Genomic DNA, 14,029 nt, shown 5'->3' with positions numbered 1-14,029 from the left:
ATAGCATAGCCTTGTACAGTACAGTATAGCAAGGCGGTGAGAAAGGGAAGTGAGGATGAGGACGAGATATGTGAGGGAAAAGCGAAAACGAGAACGAGTACAGAGAGAGAAAAAAAGAGGGAGTTGGAAAGAGAAATAGATACAATGAAAGAGAAGAAGAGAGAAAAGACAGAAGGCGAGAGAACGACTACACACACGCAGAGGGAGAGAGAGCGAGAGACATAGAAAAAAAGACAAAAAATCGGGGGAAAGAAAATGAAGAAAACGAGGAAGAGATACACCGAGAGAGAAAGAGATAGAAAGAACGAGACACAAAAAATTGAAAAAAAAAAGCAGGGCGAGCGTAGCCAGTAAAGCAAGGGGTGGGAAGCTTCCATATTGCCAGCGAACACGCACAAAGGACGACATAGAAAGAGAAAGGACAACCGGGATGGGAAAGAGTGAGGTGAGAGAGTAAAGTCCTAGCCACGCCAATATCAGCTAGATGCCCAGAAAAGCTGCTATGACACAGCCTTGCGCTACTTAGTCGATGCTGCGCTAATTTTTCACAGTAAAAAGCAATAGCACTATCTCGTCCAGTTTTCATTGCCTTCTCATTTGGTGGCCACCAAACGAAAGACGCGCCATTTCGCCGTAAGGTGTGTAAACGCTGCACAGTTGGCGGAAGCCGAAAGGAGCAGCGAAGTCAGCGCTAGGGTAGAACGCCATGGAGCGCGTCTTCGCTCACTAGCTCCTCCTTCATTAGGATTCAACTTAAGGGCTAAGCTGGAAGGGGTGTAGCCAGAAATATTTGGCGGGCATGGCTTCAGCCATCTTTTATGTATGTCCATACATGTTTTTATATGTGCGCGTGTATACAGGGTGCCCGAGCTGTCTCTAGCCAGAGTTTAAAAATATGCCAACGCACTCTATGGCGACGCGACAAAATGGAGGTTGCTGACTGTTGCCTTGAGCACGTCACACTATATTTGTGTTGTTACTAATTGCCTAATTAGGCATGTGAAGGTAACTTTTGAAGCAACGAAGCTGGGTAAAAAATTCCAATGAGAGAGTTGTAGAATAGTTCCCAAGACGTCCGGTTAGACAGTATTAGGGCTTATCTTCTTACTACAGATGCCGCGAAATAGAAAAGAAAATAGCAAAAAAATGTGCGGTGAGATACAGAGGAAGAAGAAGGGCCTGACCGAGGTAATTCGCCACATCGTTTGGGAGAGATTTCTTTGATGAGGCACTAGTGGTGCCAAGCCTGAAACCGGGCATGTCGTCGGAAAACTGCGTCGGAATGAGTTTACCCTAAGGTGGTTCTTCTTCTCTCTCTGATTGCCCATTAGCACCAATTTTGCCGTAAGTTGTCTTCGTGTTACGCACTGCAACATGCTACGAGGAATGCTTTACAGGAGAAAACGTGGCATTTGAAAGCAAATTTAAGACGGAATTCAACAAATTGCTGTTAATTATTGCCATTAAATCCTGATACGTCGTCGGTTATTTCTTCGGCTAACTGTTGCCTTCTTCAGTTTTAGTGGACGGGAGGCTAGTAGTGGGATTTACCCCATTTTTGTGGCGCATACCCCTTTATGATGCACCGTGACGACATGACACGCCGGCAAGCCGAGACCCTAACGTGCTTTGCCCCTAAAAACAGTGTGACGTACTGCAGGCACTAATCAGCAACCCCCATTCGGGCGCGTCGCCATATTTTCAAACTATGGCTAGAGATAGCTGGGGCGCCCTGTTTATAGGCGATGCGCAAAGCGCCGACGACACCATCTGCCGCCACGGCTCGGAAGCGCTGATGGGTCCCGGCGAGCAGTGTTCCCGCAAGGGTCTACGCGAGTGCACGGATGGATGTGCTTTCATCGTGATTTAACGACTCTGTCGGGCCTCGGTGATGTCGAAAAATAACTGCTGCGTTGTCTGCTGGTCAAACACACAGAAAAAATTGCCAGGAACGCACTTCTACAGGTTTCCGGTGCTATTTCATGAGCGAGAGCGACGGCGGCGGTAGATTGCGGCTGTACGACGTAGAAAGTAAGCAATAGCGCTTTGTTTACGGCAGTGTTAGAACGATTACCGCGTTTTTACTTCTCCATTTATGTCGTTACGTCCCTGCATTGCAGACGCTACAATGCAAATGAGGTTGTTATTACTGATAAGACGCGATGCACAGGCTCTCTTGAAAAACGAATGGCGCGAAGCGCACGAATGGCACGAATGTTCGTGCGTACGTTTGTGTGTATGCGTGTATATATACGCAAGCAAAACTGAAAAATTTCGGGGAAAAGGTTTGAACCCCCAACTCCCCGCCCTTGGCTACGCCCCTGATTCTACCTAATGATGGCACTGGAATATGTGATCACCGGTGCCTGCGTACGGCCCACAAAGAAGGTGGCTGGATAGGATCCACTGAGAGGATCCCATTGGCACGTCGGTAACGTGATAACGCAGATGCCGCGCGGCGGCACAAGTGGTGCTTTTGCAGCCCGACCGCGCTCGCCCGCTCCCTAAAAAAGAAAAAAAGAAAGAGCATAAACAAGAAACAGCTCAATTCGCTTAAGAAAGGTCGAAATAATAAAAGAACGCCTGCTTTCACTTATAGACAACAAAATATATTTTTTTCAGCGAAATTACAGGGGGTCGACGGACATGCACCGACGTTCTTATCTGAACACACCCAGCAAATACGCAGCCAAGCTACTATGACAAGCTAGGTCACCACCAGCTTCGCAGTGACTCAATCCCGCGCCACTAGCGCAAGCTGCCGAGATATTTTTTCACAAGTTTATCGTGCTGGTTTCAAAGTTTTACCAACGCTGACCCTTCGCGTGGCCGCACCCGTGAAATCCATGCGCCGGTGCGACAGCGCTCCCTCAAAATCTACTATATAAAAACATGGCACGTAAACGAAGCTACTGTGTCGAGAAAAGAAAGTTGGTTCATGCGTCAACGCATGCAGGCATTAGTGATCGGGCCGTTGTAAAGAAAGCGGTGTACTTACGATGAGCTCCACTTCGTAAGGAAGTTTGTGACGCTTGTCTGTGGCAAACACTTGGCGCGTATGGTGACATTGTCGTCCAACACAGCTGTGACATCGGACACATGTCCACTATTATAAAGTGCGGCTCCTTTGCGCACATTATCGCCGCAAAAGTAATCATTGGGGACGCGCACAAGGGGCAAATCGCACGCGCGCACTTCCGTCATGCTTGCAGTGAAAGGAGGCGCCTGCTACGCGACCCGCCAGCCGTTCCAACGGCCGCCGCTACGCGGCTTTCAGTGGCGCCCCTATAGGCGCTGCGCATCGCGTATACGTATACATGAAAAATTGAAAATTTTCGCCAGGTTTGAAAACAACAATCTCCGGTTACGCCTGTGCAGCTAGGAGGCTGGGAAGCGTGCCCGTCTCACATGCGTAGGACCTGTGTTTGAGTCCCATCCCATCCAGGTTAACCGAATATTCTTTTCAACGCAGTTACTTTAGTTTGTTGTTAGAGCGGCACTGAAACAGTTGTCTTCAATCCAACGAATCCAACGCGCATTAAGCACGGTGATTTTTTTGCATCCATCGGGAATTTTTAACAGCGGAGCCGTTTAACCTCGAAGCAAGGCCGCTGTCGTAGACAGAAAACTAGGCGGGTATGCGCCTCAGACAGTGTGTGCCAAGCAGCTCCTGTTATGCCATATCCGTGCAGAATACAGTACAGCAAGAGGGTGGAAAATGGAAGTGTAAAGTGAGCGTGAGGAGACGTGTGAAGCTGAAGATGAAAAGAGGAGGTGGGGAGAGGGTAAAGCTTAGTAAAGCCATGTACAGTATAGAACAGCAAAGGGCGGAAAAGAGAAGTGAGGATGAGAAGGGTTGATGTGGGAGTTAGGATGAGGGAAGGAAGGAGAGGGGGCAATGTAGAAAGGAAGAAATAACATGGTGAAGGAAGCTGAAGAGTGAACTGATTCTGAGTTAGCGAGGTGGTGGCGGTTGCTTGCCAGCTCCCCTGTTTACTCAGATTTCACAGGCATTAAACTGACTTTAATTTTGTTGCTTTTTTCTTGCTCACGGACACCGCCGCCTACGCTGAAGAAGACACCTGGTTTTCTGCAACAAGGGCTCTATCACTTTATCACGTTAAAAAAAAAACATTTGCGAGCCATTCCACGCTGCGAGCGTGGATGATCAGCGAAGCTGTGTAGCACACGACTGCAGTTTAAGAATGCACACGACAGAGAGCAGAAACATAACTTTGTTGAAAAGTACAGAAATGCGCAAAAAAATGATCCTTTCTTAATTTGACGTATACGTTGGCCCCGCCACGGTGGTCTAGTGGTTATGGCCCTCGACTGCTGACCCGAAGGTCGCGGGATCGAATCGCGGCGGCTGCATTTTCGATGGAGGCGGAAATGTTTGAGGCCCGTGTACATAAATTTAGGTGCACGTTAAAGAACCCCAGGTGGTCGAAATTTCCGGAGCCCTCCACTACGGCGTCTCTCATAATCATATGGTGGTTTTGGGACGATAATCCCGAGATATTATTATTATTATTATTGACGTATACGTTCCAATTAACCACTTCCACCAGAATTTGGTTGAGCCAGAAGTGCAGTGCGTAGCTTATTTTATTATTTACGAATATTTATTATTTCGATAACCTGTTTACTTCTTGTGCCAACGCCGGCTTTAGCTAAAGAAGAAAAGCTCCATGGTTCGAGGAGTGACCTGGAGAAAGAGAAGAACGCTCTTGGCTCCCGGCCACCTCGGATGCTGCAGCCCCTAAAGCTCCGGAGAGGCTTTAGCAGCCGCAGCTGCTGCTGTGTCGTCCCAGCATCTTTCGTGCTCCGACTCATTCGACATGATCCGCAGCGTAGAGGCGTCTCAGCTGCGCTCGCTCGGAGCCTCGCCGTTCTGGTACCACGTGATTAAGCGAAGGATTAACGGTTGCTTTGCCGCTCTTTGCCACTCAGTCTGGTCATTCATGGCGCATCGTCTGGATCATCTGTACGTGCGGTTCAGCGTAAACGACAGGCTGCATCGAACCATACAGCAGATAGAGCTGTAGTGAATGGACGAAATTTATAAGGAAAATTTGTATGTTCGTGAACTTTGGGGGGAAATTTGATACGTTTGTGCGGACGTGTGACTACGAAGACAACGAAGACAAGAAGGCGAGCCAGGGGAGGGCAGCACGCGCGGCAGCGGCAAAAGAAAAAACGCGAACAAGTCGAAGAAAGGAAGAAAAGATTTCACCATCTCCCACTAAAGGGAACCATGTGGGGATGCGAAGGAGCGCATAGGTCGACTTAAAGTTCCGTTTATCATGGGCACCTTGCCCAATGTTAACGCGTCTTTGCATGTGGAGCACACCATGAATTCACTGTAGTTGCTGTTGCTGTTACTCGCCCCGAACTCTTGTTGGAGCACGCCACGCGGGTTCATCGCGCGTCTGCAGAATCTCATTCCCCGACGCCATCACGTGCTTTCTGAGAGAGGGTAAGGGGGAGCGTCTTACCCAGCCCCTTACACAGGCCCGAATGTGCTAGCGCGTGCCAGCACACGTGGTTTTGTCGACGTTACGCCAAGCTAGGACAGCATACGGCAGCCCGGGCCCATAAAAAGCTCTGCAAGTATTATCATCAAGCCGGTCGAACAACAAGGCGAAGAAGACTTTTCCTTGGCGCGAGCGCGCGCTTTGCACGTATCATCATCAAGGCGGTCGAAGAACAAGACAAAGAAGACTTCTCCTTGGCGCGAGCGCGCGCTCAATATGTTAGAGATGGCTATGGTAGGTTTTAGAAAGCAGACATTCGCCAATGAAACTACGGACAAAGCCCAGCGCAAAAGCTGCTTCGCATCTAAAAGATGAGCGAAGCGCGTGTGGAACGCGCAGAGGAACGAGAGACGCCGAAGGACACGCAGAACCAGTGCGCTGTTCCTTGAAGCTCCGGTGCATGGTTCTGGGCTAGGCCATGAAGCTGAAATGCCTGCCTGGTGGTGCAGACGTTGGTGATGGCTCCTGCTACGACACGCAGAACCAGTGCACTGTCCCTGGAGCTCCTCCTGACCTGATGGTTCCTGGCAACGCCTTGCAGCGAGGTACTTGCATTGTGCAACAGATGATGGGCGTGGATACTGCCGTGACGGCGTGCGGGTCAGGAACAATCGGTTCCTGATCGTCGCCGCCACTGGGTCGGCGGCTGCGGTCGATACGAGGCCTAAAGGTACGTGCACATTGGCGGAAAGCGTCCCGCGGCGGCATGCCGCGCGTCTGCGCCACCGCGCGGCAAAAAGCGGCACGCTGGCCACATCTGCGGGAGTCACGTGACAAGAGTTGTCTCGAGCGGTCTCGGCGCGGCTCGCGAGCCCGCGAGATTGCGCGCGCTTTTTCGTCGTCTGGTCTGAGAGGTCGTGCTTCTGAGCTCTCGGACTCTCCGGTACAATCGTGCGGAAAATGGCAGACGACGACGATCTCCTCGCGACGCTCAACGTTACCATGATAGCGTGTCTGCTGCTGCTTCGGCGTCGCCGCTCTCGACATGAACCGCGAAGATTTTGGGTCCATGCACTTTGGAGGTATAGAGACACCGAAGGACAGGCGCACACACTGCTTCCCCGTCTTCGTGCAAGGGATGAAGTATATTTCTGAGAGTAAGTAATCCCCTTCATTCCGTGCTGAGTGCTGCGAGTAAGCAGTAGAGGCTGGATTTGTAGGCAGTAAAAAAGCACGTTTTAGGCGTCAAAAATTTCATGCACATATATGAAAGTGGCGCGATTAGGAGTACAAGGAACATAATAGGCATTTGCCTAAAAATCTGTCTCTAGTATTCAGCTGCATTTCCAGTTTCCTCCGAATGCCACCAAGGACATTCGACACGTTGCTTGGTCTCGTTGGACCACGGATTGAGAGGCAAGTGACGCCGTTTCGGCTGCCAATTTCTGCGCACGAAAGACTGGCGATGACCTTGAGGTAAGGCAATCAAAACAAACTAATAACCAAGTAACGCGTTTTCAGCTCTGTACATGTGCGTACATGTGCGCGAAAGTTACATTTGCACCGAGGCCTATGTTGAAGTATTTAGTAATGTTTGGGCTTTCTGCTCGATGACAGGCATTCCAAGCAAGTACCATAGCATAGGTCTTGGGTTATGATTGCACCATGAAAAAGAAAACAAAATTAAACCCAGTTCTACGCCTATCTAATCTTAGCGAAAAGCATAGGTGGCAAGTGACACCACCTGCCGAACGCAGATGAAGTTTTTTCACCATCTGTTTTATTTCTTTCGTGCTCATTTATCTCTTTATACATCTTCTTTCTTGTTTATTTCATCTTTCTTTATCTCGTTATGTATTGCCCTCTCTCCTTTTCTTCACCCTAACATCAGTTCCCTTCACCGTCACCTCCCTTTCCCATCCTGCATGTAAACTATATTATGCTATATTCTATGCCATGTTCTACCCTCACCCATTTTCCTTTCCTTCCTCCTCACTCTCACATCACTTCTCACTAAAGTGAGTTGTCAGGAAAGTTTTCAGAGACCTATTAAGAATACAGTGAAAGCTTTGTTGAGATCAGCAGAGAGGGAAAAATCGCCAGAGTTCCTTCACATAGTGAAGTGCCAGCATGATGTGTCCCTCTACTTTGGCATTGTGATCTGTGTTTTAAAGCAGGAGCCACTCATTATCCTCAGCACCATTAAGTATTGCGCCGAGTACAACAGCAGTAGACGAGTCACCTTTAAAACGTGCGTACTGTCTTTTCAGATTCCTTGCTAATGGAGACACTTTCCGCAGTCTGTCATTCAACTTTCTGACAGGGCGATCCACGGCAGGTGGAATAGTAAGAGAAACAACCGCCGTGCTGTGGATGTTCTCAATCCACTGTACATGAGGTTTCCCCAGACAATCGGGGAGTGGAAAAGGGTAATGAGGAACCATTCCTAATAGTATTTTTTTATTTTCTGGCTGATGTACTGTTTCAGTGGCATAGTGGGTTGCTAAAGTTTCATCATTTGCTTTGAAAAATGCATTCACAGACAAGTTATCACACTGAACTCTTCATGAACTCCATTAAGTAGTCTACATCGAACACTGCCCTTCACCTGAAGAAGACAGGGCTTCTCATGGCCTTCTAACATGCATACTGCTGCGATTAGAAAAATAATCAGAAATAAAAAATGATTCCTTTAGTGCCGCTGGAATGATGCAAGCAGTTCTGTTTCAGACAAGGTGTGGTGTACATTGAACATATTGGCCACTGCAAAGCAGTGTGATCAAGTTGTTGCTGGGTAATATTAAAACATTGGCAAATGAGTGGCTGACACTGCACTCCAGTATGAAAATACAACTCTCGGGATACACCCAGGCTGCAGTAAAGAGAAAAAAAAATTGGAGCTCGCCTGGCAAGCTTTTTCATTTTCAAAAACGGAGTATCATTACGTGTTGAAATCATTAAAACATTTCCCATAGAAAATGCTTGTTGCTCATTGAGGTAAATGATTCTAATGCTTTAAATGCTCTTTGAATAATGAAAGAATGTTCTAAGAGCTAATTACCTTGTTTCTGTGCTGGTGCATAATATGGTTAGAACAGTTGGCCTATTTTGGCCGACAGTGTGTGTGTTGTAATGTTGTCTTCGTTCCAATTATCTGTAAGTCACATCTCAGCTCTAACTTGGCATCTGCGTAATTTTATGTGTAATTGTCATACATTTCATGTTGCATTCCTGTGTTCACCAGTGAACAAGCATCTTGCACCCGTGAGTTCATACATATTGATGTAGTTGTTTCTGGGTCTCTCTTGACCGATCTAGATTGCTGCAGAGATGGAGGAATTTTGGAATTTCCCAAATTGTTTGGGAAGCATTGATGGGAAACATGTTGTCATCGAATGTCCGATGAACAGCGGTTCGAGGAACCTGAACTACAAGAAAACCTTCAGTGTTGTTTTCCTTGCGGTGTGCGATGCACATTACAGGTGAATGTCTTTTTGTTGCTGGCCTTCTCAAAGAGTAATGACAACAAATAAGCAACTCATTTTTATTCCCTCTCACGACATTTGTTGACTAAATATTGTGAACATAAGATTTGATAAAAAGCAGGTAGTCACACTCACTCAACATTATTTTTAAAGATGGTATAGTCACCGATATTCATGCTAAAGCACGACTGTCCGCACTTGCATTATTACTTACACTCATAGACATTCATAACCACTTCCATTTGTCCTGATCGACTTCAGTAATGTTGATACTGGTAGTCATTACCATGCCCGCTGGCGTGCCTTCACACCTGTTGACAGTAAGCATTGGTGCATCTATGCCAACACCATCACTCGCTCTTTCTTACACCGTTGAAATGAGTGAGGAGGGAGTGTAAGTCTGTGTGGTGTACTGTATAACTAAGTGTACAGAAATTTTTTTTCTCCCACTGTGTTTTTCCCCTTTTTAGCAGTGAACAAGGCAACAATACTGATAAAAACAATGCCTTTGCCGAGGAGGCTATGCCTGATAATGAGACATGATAGGAAGAGAGCAAAGTATGTAGAGACCAAAGTCTGATATCACACGCCGTAGTGAAAGGCTCACACACCATAGTGGAAGGCTCCGGAATTTTGGTCACCTGGTGTTCATGCGAAACCTCGGTGACAGCGCACAGTACAAAGACCTCTAGCGTTTCGCCTACATCAAAGTGCAACCACCGCAGCCAAGGTCAAACCGGTGACTTTTGGGTAAACAGCCACGTATAGTAGCCCACCAGTGAGGTGGACCATGCTGCAGATCGTTTATCCATATGTATGGTGACCACTAAGCTTACTAAACTGGCTTGTCAGCCGTAATTTTTTTTAGGGTAATCACATTATGCAACACAGATAACCAGTACATGTACTACTGGACTCACTATGCGAAACCAGCCCTTTGCACAGAGGGAACAATTTGAGTACTCATAGAATCTTACCTATCACTGTATTCCAGGTTTACATACATTGACATGGGCCACTACGGAGGCGAAGGAGACAGTGGAATGTTTTAAGGTCTCGTTTGCTGAAATGCCTCAACGGGCGACTGTTTGGAATTCCTCCGCCAGCAAATGTGGGAACTGTAGGACCCATACCTTATGTAATGGTAGGGGATGAAGCCTTTCCCCTGAAGGCTTTTATGATGCGACCGTACCCCCAGCGAGGCAAGTTTTGTTGTGCATGTGTGCAGCACAATTTCGTTCTTGTTGCTGTGTCCATCATGCAAACAAAAAGTTAATTCAAATAGGCCTCTATAAATATACTTAATATGTAAATAGAGCTAACAGTAGGCAGGCACTGCACAAGTGAAACATGAATAGTTAAAGAATATCTGCACTATTGAGGTATACTGTTATTGTAAACTTAGTGTGGTGAGACAGGAGTGTTAAAGGTAGCGTATATTTGGGAGTGTGCAGCTATGCATACCAGAGCAGATCGCAGGACCTGAGCGCATTGTCACTGAGTGGCTCTGCACAGAGGCCTCCTAGATTTGTGGAGATTCTCAATTGGGCTATATTATGCAGGTGTTGACAGTACTCTAGTTGACATCATCAGCAGTTTATTAACTTTAGAAAAACTGTCTTGTATGCAGCCATTCAAATGATATATGAAGCACTTTGAACTTTCTTTAGCTAGTTTTCCTAATATATTACAAGAACCCATTCTTGAGAAAAACCACGTTAAGCAGTGCAGCTTCTCCAAACTAGTTAACCGCTCACTATATCACAGCCACCATATTACATTACAGGATGACACTCTGTAAAGCTCATGCAGAGTTCTTACATTCAGTGTTTGTGCTACATGCACATGCGCAAGTTGTTCACATACACACACAGCTTCTGCTTTGCACTCCAATTCCTTCCGTAATGAGTAATGCTACCTCTTTTTCTTTTTTTGGTTTGATGTCTCAAACTCTTCTTTGGTTATTTTATTCTCCTCAGAACTTCAGAAGCATCGGAGCAACCCAGCACAGCGTGCAGAGTACCTGCAGAGGGCCACCTTCAACTACAGGCTGAGCCGCGCACTTCCGCCTCATCGAAAATGCGTTCGGAATAATGTGCAAGTCGGTGGCGGATTCTCCGCAGAGCCTTTAGGGCCTCGGAGCCCACCTACCGAAAACATTGTGCGCGCATGCGTGGTACTGCACAATTTCCTGCTGCAAGAGTCCCCACATTCGAGGCTGACATATAATCCGCCAGGCTATGTGGACCATGAGGACTGGGAGGGCAGGTGCATGGAGGGAGGTTGGAGGGACCACAATGACGACCCCTCAATATTAAGGGAGCCGAGTGCGTCTGGCTGTCACTCCGCTAGGTAAAATTTCTAACACTGTGCCCTTAATTATTCATGCATTTGACATTATTACATGGATATTTGCTCTGTGAAATTAAGGTTTTTGCTGTCTTAAGCGCATTTTGCTGTCGCAGTCGTGCTCTTTCCTATGCATTTATCTCAGGGAGCTAACTCAGTATTGACATTATTTTTATAGCGCTTGTGTTGGAATTGAAAATGGCAGTACAGAGCAAACACCAATAATGCTGTCTATTTTTATATTGTGCGCACCTACTTTGCAGATCAGCGATAGATATCCGGGACAAGCCCCAAGTTTTTTATAATGAAGGTCAAGTTCCGTGGCAAGAAGCCATTGTCACTCGTGCAGGTCAACAGGTAAATTTATGCCTAATATAGTTGCCTTTATAACTTCACAGAAGATTGACATGTTTGCAGAGTTTCCCAATCATCCCAAATTCATACATAGTGTAGTCACCAAGTACTTGTGTGAAGCTGAACACTGGTATATCAGCTACTGTCAAATTGTATTGTCACTATCAGTATGAGCCACAGCACATGCACTGTGACGAGAGCACACTTTGTGGCAAGCTAGCCACGATACCATAGTAACAGGCAAAGTGACACTGAGAGGTGAACCAAACACAAAGCACAAGAGCCAAGTTCAACTTGTCTTAATGCAAGAAGTGCTTATATATTCGTATACAATTTCAGAAAGCACCAGCGCAGAAACATAAATAAACTACATTGGAACATGGCGCGTGGTAAGCGCCAGTCGGCATAAAAGGCCTTCAGGGCTTTAGAGGACCCTAAAAAATGTCAAGTACACAAGTATGTTTAGACATTTGGTGCATTTTGTACCATGCTGATGATTTCTTTAAGAATTTCCATCATGCAAGCCAGTGTATCGAGATGCTAGGTTGTTTTCGTTATACAGTGATGGAGTGATTCGTTTATGTTACCTACATGGACCATACCGATTCACATGCGCTGCATTTTCTGGATGTAACTTTTTCTCTCTAGCGCACTGTAGGTTGGCACCACTAACCACAGTACCCAGACCATTGCTCTTTTGCTTAAGCAATATTTAGTAACCCGATAGTGCACCTGCGCCGCAGTGAGCATGCCGTAAGGCCCTCCTGTGCACTTTCCTACATTTAGCCTTCATGTTTCTCATTTAGTATCCGTCATGTCTACAATACATGAGGAATATAGTAATGCATCTAAAACACTTTTACGCAATGTCCAAGTTGCTTCATTCACTTCAATGAAGACTGTGATCAAAGATGACCTCGGATGTCTCTAGCACATTTATAAAAAAGCTTTCCATAATATATTAAGCACTGTTGCTGCTGATTTAGTAACCATACATGATGACATCACACAGTATACCAGCTGAGCGGGACATGCCTGTATTAGGTAAATGGTGCGCATGTTCCTCGATCACTGGAGCGGAGCAATATGGACAAACAGCACACAGTGGTAATTGCGACCGGTTCCACATTGAGATGACAGCCAGTGTAAGGGCCACCCTGGCCTGAAGCCTCTTAAGCACTACTTTCTCTGCCGTAGTAAGCCGACAAAGTTAGGACTTTAATTGTACTATAATGCTATGCCCACTCGTTTCTTTCTGTTTTCATGTTACTGCCCTATTCCAATGTAGTTGCTACCTTGCGCAGAGTGTGCCAGAATTACTGGGAAATATTTAGGTAATCTTGGAACCTTCTGATACGTTACATGCTCGACGCGAACATTAGAGTTAGTTCTGGAACTTACGCACCCGCAAGGGATAATACTGGAATCTTCTATGACATGCAATAAAGCCGACGTGCTTGACCGCTTGTCAGTTTATGGACGGCTGACGCTCTGTTTGCTGATGTCAGTGCACAGCGTGCATTGCTTGCTGTCGTTTGAGTTTGTTTCACGACCACAAGTTCGGCCAAATAAACAGTTTCATCTCTGAACACGCCAACTGCTGCCTTCGTGTACGTCACGACCCCGTGAAAACAGCAGCATATTGTTAAAACTGTGATGGACTTTTTGATGTCTAACAAGTTGCTCAAACAAGCAGACTTATGGCCTATTTCAGCTAACATCAACCTTGCTTAGTTGTTAGACAGGACAGCTGTTTCAGATTTAATGTACACGCTTCAAGGATGCAGTCATTTGCAAGCTAAGTGGGCGATACAAAAGTGCTGCACTAGTAGGTACGAAAGTGTGACCAAAAGTGCCCCTTTTATTTTCAGGTAACGTGATACATGAGAGTGCCATGATGATTGCATCTTCCCGACTTCCCAATGGAGTTTCCATGCTGATAATGATGCTGCTTCAAGCGATGTAAAAGTTACGTAGCCACTGGAGTGCCATTGCAATGTTATGGTACTTCTCATTCACTAAGTATCACCTAATCATTATCCTCATTTTTAAATTGTGCTTGCTATTTTGTGTTTTTTATTGACGCTTTTGTTTAATGCGCATTTCTAAATGGTTATACCATATGCACAAGTATTTATTAAGAACTGCATCATGTTTTTCTTGTTTATGCTTTCAGAACTTTAAATTTGTTAGTTATTCAGTCGTCATTTCCCTTTGCTGTCATTTTTTAATCCCTCACCAATGCTTTCCATTCAAAATCTTCGTAAAGTTTCTAAAATGTTTGTGCCAGTGGCTCTTGCCTGCCTGAATACAAAAATCACCAGCATGGTATTACAAACAGGGGTGTGTGACTAGTGAAATTTT

General features: G+C 46.1%; 1 pseudogene; it reads left to right on the top strand.

Moving 5' to 3' along the window:
* Nucleotides 1–10,919: 10,919 nt before the first annotated feature.
* LOC125759522 (uncharacterized) lies at nucleotides 10,920–13,545 on the top strand (annotated as a pseudogene).
* The last annotated feature ends 484 nt before the right edge of the window (nucleotides 13,546–14,029 follow it).

The sequence above is a fragment of the Rhipicephalus sanguineus genome, chromosome 8, assembly GCF_013339695.2.
Source record: "Rhipicephalus sanguineus isolate Rsan-2018 chromosome 8, BIME_Rsan_1.4, whole genome shotgun sequence".
In the NCBI taxonomy this organism is placed as follows: domain Eukaryota; kingdom Metazoa; phylum Arthropoda; class Arachnida; order Ixodida; family Ixodidae; genus Rhipicephalus; species Rhipicephalus sanguineus.
Note: the sequence above shows the minus strand (reverse complement) of the source record. Positions and strands in the feature narration are given on the sequence as shown.